Raw genomic sequence first — 12,158 nt, 5'->3', positions numbered from 1 at the left:
ACATTTGCCACCCTTCAGTCCTCTGGCACAATTTTACTTTCCAGGGGAATTGGGATAATTATAGTCAGAGGCTTTCCTCAGGATGCTGGTACAGAAACTATCAGGTCCCATTGATTTGTTGATCTTAAATGTATTTGGTGCTTTTTTGTTACAGATTTACAAAGCAGACGTGCTAAACAGACTGATTATGCACTAGTGCACCGTGACCTTCCAGTATGGATGAAAAAGCCACAACAAAACCTGCTCTTCCCTTCTCCATATCCCGATCCCTTTTTACGGTGTTGATACTGATGACACTGCTGCTGCCGATTCTAAACTTGCAAAATATAAAGGTGTGTAGAGTGGTATAACCAGCATGTTTACAGTAAAATATCATGTTGACCAAGGTTCAAAGTAGCAGTGTTTAAAAATGTGATGCTTTGTCTCTCGTGCAATTTGTGTCTTCCAACTGAGTGCTGCAGCATCAATAAGAAGTGCCAGTTTCAATTCACTGCCCCTGGTGTCCTTTAGTACGTCTCTCGTGGACCACATGTTCCAAATGGAAAGTATCAATGTGGTCATATTTCTGTTGTTGTCTCTTGAAACAAGTGTTGGGTTTTCACCCTTTTTGGGTCCTGCTTGGTTATGTATTCCTACTGTATGGTGAGCATTGTGTTTCAGACCTCTGCCCGTGCTTTCTTTGGCCACCTACTAGGAGGTGCACAACAGTAGTCTGAAGAGGACGCCTTGTCCTTTTTCTCTCCTCCCCTTCCCCTTCACCCCTCTGCAAGTAGACACTGTAGCTTCTGCTGTACCCCGCTGCGGAGTTACACAGGGATCTGAGCAGCGTAGGAGCATTAAATTTGTGTCTTCCTACTGAGTGCTGAAGCATAAATAAGAAGTGCCAGTTTTAATTCACTGCCCCTGGTGTCCTTTAGTGCTGCACTTAAATAGTAACTGACCTGATTTTAAAGGGGTAACATTATCCAATTTTAAACCTTTTGAATTGTAAGTGTTGTTTCTGAGTTTCTCTTTTGTAACATGTTAACAGCAAGGCAAATGTGCACTGTATTAAAGAACTGAGATCGTGCCAACTGATTGAAGTCCACGAATCTTCAGTCTGCCCGTCTGTCTTAAGTTCTCTGCACAATTAATCTGTTGTTATTCACTGGCGGCAAAGCCCTTGGTGCTTATCAAACATTACTGACTGAGCAAGCGTCAAACTGTTATAAGTGCTCATTTACATAATTAAAGCTCTCAAGATTATAAAGGGAATTATGAAAACTAATCAGGCTGGGATACAGTTCCATGGGCAGACGGTATCATCCTGTACTTTGATCAAGTATTTATCATTATTTAGCCTTGACAGTGAGTGTTAGTGGGCTACTTAACCTGTAGGAGGGCATCATAGTGAAGCCCATCCTTGTTCCCACTCTATGCCACTCATGCTCTTCCAACAGGAGTCATTGGATAGTGATCAGGAATGGGAGCACTGAGTGCTTATGTAGTTTTCCCCTCGCTGTGCTGAGGCTAACTCTGCACACACTGGGGATTAAATCTGGAACTTTCCTGGTCAGGTCAGTTTCAGACATTGGCTGGATAAGCTCACTGAGCTGTCTGGGAGTCCATGGCCAGATTTTCTAGAGACTTGTATTCCCTCTTGGTCTGAGGTGCGGTTAGAAAATATAAAATACTAATTACAGACTGCTTCATTTAATTATACAACCCTTTAATCATGGTGCAGCAATCCTGAAGAAGTCTGTGATCTGAACTACCCTTCCTTGCTTCTTTTTCAACTGGAGGAGGATGTATGTTGGGAAATAACATGGATGCGATGGCAGACATTACAGCCTTGGTCCAAATATGGACAAAAGAGCTGAATTCCAGAGTGACTGCCCTTGACATCAAGGCAGCATTTGACCGAGTGTGGCATCAAGGAGCCCGAGTAAAATTGAAGTCAATGGGAATCAGAGGAAAACTCTCCAGTGGCTGGAGTCATACATAGCACAAAGGAAGATGGTAGTGGTTGTTGGAGGCCAATCATCTTTGCCCCAGGATATCACTGCAGGAGTTCTTCATGGCAGTGTCCTAGGCCCAACCATCTTCAGCTTCTTCATCAATGAACTTCCCTCCATCATGAGGTCAGAAATGGGGACGTTCACTGATGCAAAGTGTTCAGTTCCATTTGCAACCCCTCAGATAATGAAGCAGTCCGAGCCCACATGCAGCAAGACCTGGACAACAACCAGGCTTGGGCTGACAAGTGGCAAGTAACATTCGTGCCAGACAAGTGCTAGGCAATGACCATCTCTAACAAGAGAGAGTCTAACAACCTCCCATTGACATTCAATGGCATTACCATCTCCGAGACCCCCACCATCAACATCCTGGGGGGTTACCATTGACCAGAAATGTAACTGGACAAGCCAGATAAATACTGTGGCTACAAGAGCAGGTCAGAGGCTGGGTATTCTGTGGCGAGTGACTCACCTCCTGACTCCCCAAAGTCTTCCCACCATCTACAAGGCTCAAGTCGGGAGTATAATGGAGTACTCTCCACTTGCCTGGATGAGTGCAGCTCCAACAACACTCAAGAAGCTCAACACCATCCAGGACAAAGCAGCCCGCTTGATTGGCACCCCATCCACCACCCTAACCTCCACCACTGGCGCACCATGGCTGCAGTGTGCACCATCTACAGGATGCACTGCAGCAACTCACCATGGCTTCTTCGACAACATCTATCAAACCCGCAACCTCTACCTAGAAGGACAAGAGCAGCAGGCGCATGGGAACAACCTGCACGTTCCCCTCCAAGTCACACAGCACCCCGACTTGAAGATATATCACCGTTCCTTCATTGTCACTGGGTCAAAATCCTGGAACTTTTTAACTAACAGCACTGTGGGAGAACCTTCACCACACGGACTAAAAAAAAAGGAAATATATTCATTAAAAATATTCCTTTTCATAGTATGATAAACATTCAATTTCTGGATCAGTATCCAAATGGAGGCGCTATCCAACTCCAAAGTTTATCCGGCAATAAGGCAGAAATTGGAAACAAGGAAGGCCCCTTGGACACACAGACTGTTGCAGCATAGCTACCAGAATCAGAGCTTCACACCTGAAGAGAGTTTAGAGGGAACATTCCTTATGAAAATGATTGAATGACCAAAACCACCCAACCCTGCTGTACCCTTTCTGAAAAGCAGCGACCCATCACATGTTCACTTTGTTATTTTAAATTCTGGAAAGACTTTCTATGTTGGAGATCAGTTACAAGTGATGCTGCGTATGTTTGATTTTGAAGGACACCCAAAGCAATATGGGGGTGACTATCTCCAAGGTCGGATCCACACCCCAGCTTTAAAAGCCGGTTCAGCAGGAACTGTCATAGATAACCAAAATGGATTTTACTATCTCAATTTTAATTTATCTTGGCCAGGGAAAGTTGAAGTGTCTGTTTCCTTGGTTCATCCCAGTGAAGGGATCCAAGTACTTGAAAGGCTACACAAGGAACGGCCAGATAGAGTGTATCTAAAAAGTACCCTCAAATATTGGGGTTCCTCAGAGACCACTGTGTGTAATCTTTGTTTGCCTTAAACTAAACCGCTCTGTAACTTTACTGATCTCAGGACTGGGGAGCCCTGGTTCTGTTACAAACCAAAGAAGCTCCCCTGCTCTGCTCGTATCAACCATGAGATGGGAGGTTATGAGCAGAATCTCTTAATTGGAGAAGAAGGTCGTTATTTCCAAAGGTACGTCATTTAACATTCTCATTTATATTTTGATTTTAAGTCTTTCATTCTGACCCAGATTGTGACATATGTACGAGGTATAGAACCAGACTTCCCAACACTGAATGTCAATTAAAAACATGAAATTCCTTTTAGAGCATGACAGTATTTAAATTTTTTTAGGTGCATTCATTTGGAGCCCTTGTTAATTTAAGAAATTTTGGGTGCTTCTTCACGTTGAAGGATGGAAAAATGAATGGCGCGTTATCGTAGGCCATTTTCATACACCTCCCAAGTACAGGATTGGCAGAGGCCGTAGAACTGATCCACTTTTCAGACTGGGAGTGGTATGTGGTACAGAGGAAGGAGTTAAAGTCAAGAAAATAATCAATGGAATATCTTAAAAATTTTCTATCATGGATAGTATTCCAAGCCAAATTCAAAAAAATCTGCATCTTAATAGAGGATGTATAATAAGTATTAATGTAATTTTTTTTGTCTTCTAGTGGATGATAACTTTATAACGCATGAGTGATAAATTTTCAGTTGTCTTTAATTAAATAATATTTTTACTATGTTAAACAGTGAAGGCAACTAATCTGCTGTGATATGAAAATGGAATATACTAGGATCTTACAATTCTCCTGAGAGTTGCAAAATTATTCCTTTTGTACCCTCTGGTTGTATTTTACATTTTATTTCTCTCCTCTCCTGAAGACAGCAACTCACAGTGAGGAATGGTTACAAAAGGCCTCTCAGCCTTCCAGTACCTTGGCCAAGTTCCAATTGTTAATGTCTGTGAGCTTAGAAGGATATTCACCATGAGGGGATCATATCTGACTCTGTTCTTTTCTGATATACCCGCATCTTCTAACAGAATCATTTGACAGCGATCAGGAGGAAGGGTTCATGTAATTGAGAGGTTTGCTGAGAATAAAGAGACCTGAGATATATTACAGGGCATTTCTAATGAATTTCCAGTGATATCCTAGACTTTGGGCAGATTGTGAGAAGATTATAGCTGTCTTCTAGTAGAGGTAGTAATGCAATGTGCTGAAGCACCTGAAGCTCTAGAATCTGCCCTGCTTTATATTGTGGGGTGAATTTCAGAGCACCAATGATAACACAAAAACAACTGAGCATGCACAAACAAGTGCATGAGCAGTAACGTAAAAGTAACAGTCTTTGGGGAATGTCCATACAGACCTGTAGTGTAAAAACAGCATTACTGGCCTATACAGATATTGAGCTCTCAGGCTAACTGCAGCCAGAAAAAGAATATCTCATATTGCTGCCACAGTTGATATTGGGCTGTTCATGCTAATTAGCAATGATGCTATGCCTTTGACAATGTGGGGGGAAGGGAGGGAGAAATATCACCTCTTTAATGGTATTCCATGCTGCTGAGGTACATCATTGATGTTAGAGGTCTGCGACTGATAGCAACTCTGCAATATAAATGGAGGTACATAGTTGGTCAGTGATTGGCTTGTTCTTGTTGCTGAGTGGATGAAAACTTGAGTGCTACACTTAGGTGCTTTACCCGCCCAACTTTCTCCTGCAATTTTCTTCCCTACCTTGCTCTCCTGATGGCATTGACTCTCTCATTGGGATACATTCCCATGCAGACATTTGCACTTATCCAAGTGGCCATTATTCATGTGTGAGCTTCAACAGTAAGTGTTGATAAGCTATCTCTGACTTGGAGGACAGCAGAACCGAGCCTGATCCTGTCCCCACCCAGCTTCTGCACACGGGCACTTCCAGTAGGGGTGTTGCTTTGTAGTTATTAGGAGCAGGATCTCTGGCTGATCTTTCCCTTTACTAACCCAAGGCTGCTGTGGTCAGTTGTTGTGCCCCTACTGTTATCTGAGCTGTGAGCTAACTCAGGACAGACTTACCTTCCTGTGTAGTTCCGAGATGGAGAAATTACTTTTGATCTATCAGGATGGCTACTCTTTAAGCCTTAATAAATTTATGTTAAATGTTTAGATATTAAACAATCTTGAGGAATAGGTTTATGGTTTCAGAAGTTAGTTTTGGCCTATCTCCTGTATGTATTCACTTTTTACATTGATACAATGGCTTAATGCACAATATATTTATATTTTCAGTGAAGTCAACATCAAGAAGCCCTTATTATCCAGTGCCACAGGTTATATAATTGTAGAGTCTTCACCTCGGGCAGGTAAGATAGACGTAAATTCATGACTAGTAAATTGAAGGTTTGGTATATTAGAAACTATTGATAACATAAGGGACTGAATGCCAAATTCACATTTAAAATGGATCCCTAAATTAATGGCATGCATTGTAAATTCTAGCAACTAAAACTTAAAAGTGCAAAAAATTGAAATTTTATTGAGTGCATTTGGATTCTTGTACTTTGGTTCTTTTTATTTTCAGCCACAGTTCTCAGAGAATGTGTCCGGGGAAAGCCTATGTTATCACCATCTGGCTTTTATTAAAAGGACCAGTGGACGTCAACGACCTGCAATATTCGCCGATTTGAAACTCCTGCAAGAATTACATACTGTCTTTGAAGAAAAATAGTGGTTTGAATATTTGACTGAATTTGTGCCAGGTTAGATCTGTCTGTCAATCTATCTAATCTAATCTATCTATCGATCTAATTTATCATCTTGTATGTAGCATTGATCGTACATTAAATGCATATGTGATATTTGAAATTTCTCTGTTATGCTTTTATAATTGGCTCAGGTACAAACCTGAACCAAGAAAAACAGTTAGAAAACTACTGGTGAGAAACTTCTAAGGATTTATGAAAACAACCAATCTTAAATGGCTCATCAGGAGAACCCACCAATAAAAAAAAGTGATGGTGAACCAATCAAATGAATCCAAATACTTTTGGAAAATTGTTTTGGTCTGCCATTTTACCCCCTTAATCTACTGACTAAAGGCCCAAAAATAACATTTTAAATAGAAAAGAATACATATTACAAAATAACATGATTTAAACTTAACTATAACATTGTCTTCTGTCTTTGAGTACCTTTTATTAATGTTTTTATTTGAAGGTCTCGGCCTCTCTTGAAAGTTCTGAACTTGGACTTAATGTGGTAGATCTTCTTGCCCCTTGTCCTGAGGGAGTGATCATTTCCCCTGGTGCAGAGACCAGGAACATTGGGCGGTTTTGACAGGTCTCTGGGCACCCAGTGAAACATGAAGCTAAGATCAGCCTCCAGACCCGATCGGAAGGTCAGCGGGGGTCCTTGGGGAAGGCCAAAGACAGGCAGGTAAGTTTCAGTTCTTAAGTATTTGTAAACCCCATGATGTTCTGAGGCTTTTGGTGCCTCCATCAGCAGCAAGAAGGCCCCGATCTTGGAACCTGATGCGCAGCTAGAGGCCTGAGCTGCAGACCTGGGTAGGGGTGTTCCCGGGTCATGTCACTGTCTCAGGACAGTAAATACTGGCAGTCTTGGTCCTGGACAGGAGCATTGGACTTCGAGGATGCTGTTCCTGTCCAGGGCTAGGGCAGACAGGTGCCAGAAAAATCTTCCCTAATATTTTTCTTCACCCCTTTCACTCTGTTCACCAAAGGGTGATGCCACAGTCTGCAAGTGTGCACAATTCCAAGCATTCAACAGTAGGACTCTGTACAAGTGGAACAACATATTTCTTCCAGTCATAAATGCGTTTCTGAGTTCCTGAGTTTTTCCAAATGATTTTAAATGCAATGTCGATTCATTTTTAATAGCTGCAACTTCCAAAGACAGTAGGGGGAATTTTAACCACCACCCCCAGGATGGGCAGGAGAGAGTCGGGGGTAGGGGGGGCTAAAAATTATAAATCACGTAACACGACCCCAACCCGCCGCCTGTCACCATTTTTACTGTGGTGGGCTGCGTGCCGCGTCAGTGCCCACTCTTGAGGGGCGGGGCACCTCATTATAATATTTAAATCAGGCTCTCACAGTGCAGTTGGAAGCGTGATTTAACTTTGACTGGCCGGCTGAGTTTCCCAGGGCTCAGGAAACCTGACAGCTAAGTGGAGACGGGAACAGCTAGATCAAGCAGATAAGTGCTTTTTATTGCACTGCTTGTGAGCCAGGAGCAGAAGTGCTTCTCCCCGGCCCTTCAAACAAACCTTCTGCCGCAATCAACCGCCCCCATATTCAAATCCGCGATCCTAAGCCTTCTGTCCTGCGATCTTTGCTGACCCCCTTCTTCAACCTGCGATCATTCCCGATTACCGTGGACCGTCCCCAATGGTCCCTGGCTGCAGCCTTCAGCCGCCGCCTTTCCCACCCGGCAGCCGGTCAGCCTGTCAATCTGGACGGATGACAGACGGGAAACGGAATAAAAACATGATAATGAGGTAGTATCATTAAATTCGGTAGGACCTCTGCCTTCCTGGGATTTCCGGGTTACCCCTCCCCCACCAACAAGCTCCCCCACTCCCTCCCCACCTCTCTGTAAATATCGGGGCCAGTGTTTCACGTAAAGTTTCATATTTTGTTATCAGTTGTTCAGAGAAAGAGGACAAGCAGGTGAGTGGAATTTGGAATCTTTTTGTGAATAAAAATGTTTCAAAACTATTCTGAACCCTGCCACAGTTCTACCAAACTCGAAGCCCCGCACCCAAGGACCCACTCCCCTTCTAGTACTACCAAGACCAAGGACAAATCTCCAGTGCTGCTACCTCATTTATACTCTTTCCCAGTGTTACTAAATACCAGGACCTACCTCTGGTCTGGTATATTGTTGTCTACTATTTTGCTCTCTAGCCTGGACCTTCAAAAAAAATTGGTAAGAAATAAAATTGAGTTCATAAATAAAATGATATAATCAAGGGCACTGATTTCCAGTTTTCACAGAATAACAGTCAGAATTGTGGACTTCAGTCCTGAAAGCATCAGCAAAAATCCAGAATATCATGTAATAAAAACACAATTTGACTTATTCAGTTTAATTAATGGGTGACCATGATAATACATTCTGTGTTACATGCAATAACATCCCATCATAAAACAGCCTATCTTTTAATTCACCATAAAGAAAGTCAGATATCCACTGTTATAAATACTTTCTGCAAACTTAAGTCCACTTTTTGTTTCTGTAGGGTGTGCCATGACATGTTTGTGTGTGTTTGTTTTTCCATCTCCCTCTCCCACCTAATCTTTCTCCCTCTCATGGTTTGTGTTTGATTCCAAATTCATTGGCAACACTCCACTAAGCAGCCCAAGTATCATCCTTCCTGTGTTAGCTTCGTTGGTGAGTGCTGACAGGCTAATCAACTGTGATTGGCATCACAACCAAACCCAATACTATCCTCGTACAGCATCCAGTGCACATGAACTTTTGGTTATTGAATAGCAATTTGTTTCATTTTTTCTTCCCCTCTCTACCCCAATTGTAGTGCCCCATTGTCTCCCTCCAGCTTAGACCCAACTAATTCAACAACAACTCGAACCTGGAAAACTTTCTGATCCAGGTGGTGCGGTTACTCACTGAAACATTGGGAACGGCCAAAATAGGTTACGCAGGTTACAAACAATTTAATATTTGACTCAAAAAGGATTTAATATGTGAAAGTTGTAAACTTAGTTGTAATTCCATCTGTCTATTTAAAGAAGAGAGTTTCTGTCTTTTTCCAAGCATCTGATTTGTTAGTGATCACACACTCGGCAGCTTTACAGCTCCGTATCTCTGATGCAACCTCCCCACCGTTTCTCAGCTACGGTTCCAGTCCCTGGCTCCAACCTCTCTCCCAATCCCAGGCCCTGAGTTTCTTTTTTTTTGCCTGTATGTTTTGCAGTGGTTCCCACATGCCATGCCAGTGGCAGTTGGGGCAATTGCGCTGGGTACCTATATTGAGAGTGACAGAAAGATCTTCTGGTCCCAGCCCCAGACTCTGGTTCTGATCCCTGCTCTGTCCCAGTCTGTGCATTGCCTCCCCTCCCAGCACAAGCTCTCGGTTTCTCCCATTAATGCGTGTTGCTGCAGCTCTCAGGCCACCATCGCATTTCTCCATCCGGCCTTGCCCCCTCCCTGATTGGTTTTGGTATCAACATCTCACCCAGTCCATGTTGCCTGCCATTTTGGTGTTTGTCCTGGGATTTCGAAAAGTTTAAAGATAGAAAATAAATAAATCAGTAAAGCGGTCTACATGAGCGGTATGCAAAAAGGTGGTAGACGCACAATGGAGAGAAAAGAGAAGACTTGTAGCAAAAGAGAGAGTGGTGAAGGAAAACAAAGAGAGATACGATAAAGAAAGTGTTGGAGGGGAATACAGAGAGAGAGAAAAAAAAGGCAGAACAAGACAAACAGGAAAGCAGAGAGGGAGAACAAAAGAATCACGGAATGGAAGAGAAGCAGAGTAACAGTAGTAACTCGCCTAGTATAGATAGCAAACTCTGATGGGACATCAGTAACTTACTGATTTCCTGAGCCCACTCTGTCTCAATAAATTCTTATTGAACATAGCCCAATTAACAATGGCGTTCACCAATGTGTACTCCCCTCTATGTTCCCACAGTTTGAGCTTTTAATTTCCATTCGCCCAGTTGGAGAGAAGTATTTCTCAGAGGGAGAATAAGAAAATCTGACACAGTTAACCCTCACTGGTCTTGCCTGTTCTTTTGAGGTCCGATAGACCAGTATTGGCAGAGCCATGGGAACAGGTCACCCAGTGTGTCTGCCCCCTCATTGGAGAATGATGCAGAGTTTAAGGGGAAGAAATGTGAAAGGAGGATAAATAATTTACAAAATAGATGGAAGCAAACTAATATGATATAGGTGGTATACTCTTATTTGCCAGTTTGTCAGTCTGAGCTTAATGCAAGATTCCACTACATGATTTATGTCTCTTAGCTCATCTATTACACCGGCACGCTGCTAAATCCGTGGCTCCATATTTTTGCTCTGCTGTTTGAAATCATGTGCCCCTCCCAGTTTCATCCCTGTTATCATCAGCAAAATTATGGCTAAGCATGTTAAATAATGTTATGTTTTCTTTTTTAGATCTCAAAATGTTTGATCTTGGCAATCCTAAAAATATTGGCCCTCACCTTGCTGTGGACTTAGAAAACAACATCATGGTGCAATTCCATCCTCATGGCCCACCGATCTGATTCAACACTGTTTCGAGCCAGGACATGCACTACATTGCAAATGAACTGGATGAAATTAAAGGAGGAAAAAACACAGTAATAGCCATCACCTTATGGTCCCATTTCACCACTTTTCCAGTAGAAGTTTATATCCGAAGGCTACAGAATATCCGGAGATCAATTCTCCAGCTGTTAGGCAGGAGTCCGGATACAGTGGTTGTAATAAAGACGGCCAATGTCCGAGCACTTCCACAAGATGTCAGTCTGTACAACAGTGACTGGTATTCCTATCAGCTTGATTTAGTGCTGAGAAAGATGTTCACAGGCATCAACGTGGCATTTGTGGATGCATGGGAAATGACGATAGCACATTACCTGCCACATGAGCTACACCCCCAGCAAGTCATTATCAAGAATGAAATAGATGTGTTTCTTTCATATGTGTGCCCTTTTGAAAAGAGATAAATATTGTATTAGATCTGCTCCAAGCTGGTTTTGATTCAAAATCTAAACAATGCCATCAGAACTCTTAGGTTTGTGTAACTGCCTTAAATTAATGTGCATTATTTAACATGGACACCAACTGTCTTTATAAAACAAATGATAATTTTTGAATGATTCAAGAGTAGGAATATTCATTGTGGTCCTAACTAAATGAGGATTTTGCTTATTGTTGTGTACAAATTATCCATTATGAGTGGAACAAGGGTGTTGGAGTTTGTCTTTTTAAAGGAACTACAGTACATGGTTATTCACTGTATTGCAAAGGGGCTTTTCCTAAAGCCAGGTAGTGTGGAACACTGTTTTGTGGTGCTGGGAGTGTGGCAAACTTCACCTCCCTTATTACCAGTGGAACTTTACTTCAGATAAATGAAGAAAACTAATTGAAAGCTCAGGATATAGAGAGTGAGAGAGGAATGCATTGAAGGCTAAGGATGCAGTAGAATATGAACATAAGGCGATAGGTTCTGAGAGACAGAGGACTGGGGAAGTGCTGTGGAGAAGGAAAATGAGAAGTGAGGCAGATTTAGCTTTCATGTTGGAACAATGAAAGAAACCTGCAAAGAATGAAACGATGCTGCTTGATTTCTCTTCCTATCCATAGCGACAAAAACAAGGCAAGAAGGTGAACAAAATTAGCAGAGAGATTACAACAACATAAAGAATTAAAATAACAATATTTATGAATGGAAAGAAAAAATAAGGACTTCCATTGGGAATACAGTTAAGGTGACAGTGTAAACTTTGAGCTGTTGCCATTGTATGCAATAATCCACCTAATCCTTCATTAAGGCTTTCAAATAGTACTAAACCATCCATGAAAGAAGGTTACTACTGCATGGTGTATGATGCCTATAATTGTG

The 12,158-nt window shown here is 42.2% G+C and overlaps 1 pseudogene; it reads left to right on the top strand.

Moving 5' to 3' along the window:
- The first annotated feature begins 215 nt into the window (after nt 1-215).
- Nucleotides 216-11,943, top strand: LOC137326978 (NXPE family member 3-like; annotated as a pseudogene).
- The last annotated feature ends 215 nt before the right edge of the window (nt 11,944-12,158 follow it).

This window comes from Heptranchias perlo, chromosome 11 (genome assembly GCF_035084215.1).
Source record: "Heptranchias perlo isolate sHepPer1 chromosome 11, sHepPer1.hap1, whole genome shotgun sequence".
In the NCBI taxonomy this organism is placed as follows: domain Eukaryota; kingdom Metazoa; phylum Chordata; class Chondrichthyes; order Hexanchiformes; family Hexanchidae; genus Heptranchias; species Heptranchias perlo.
This window is presented reverse-complemented; position numbering and strand designations above follow the sequence as displayed.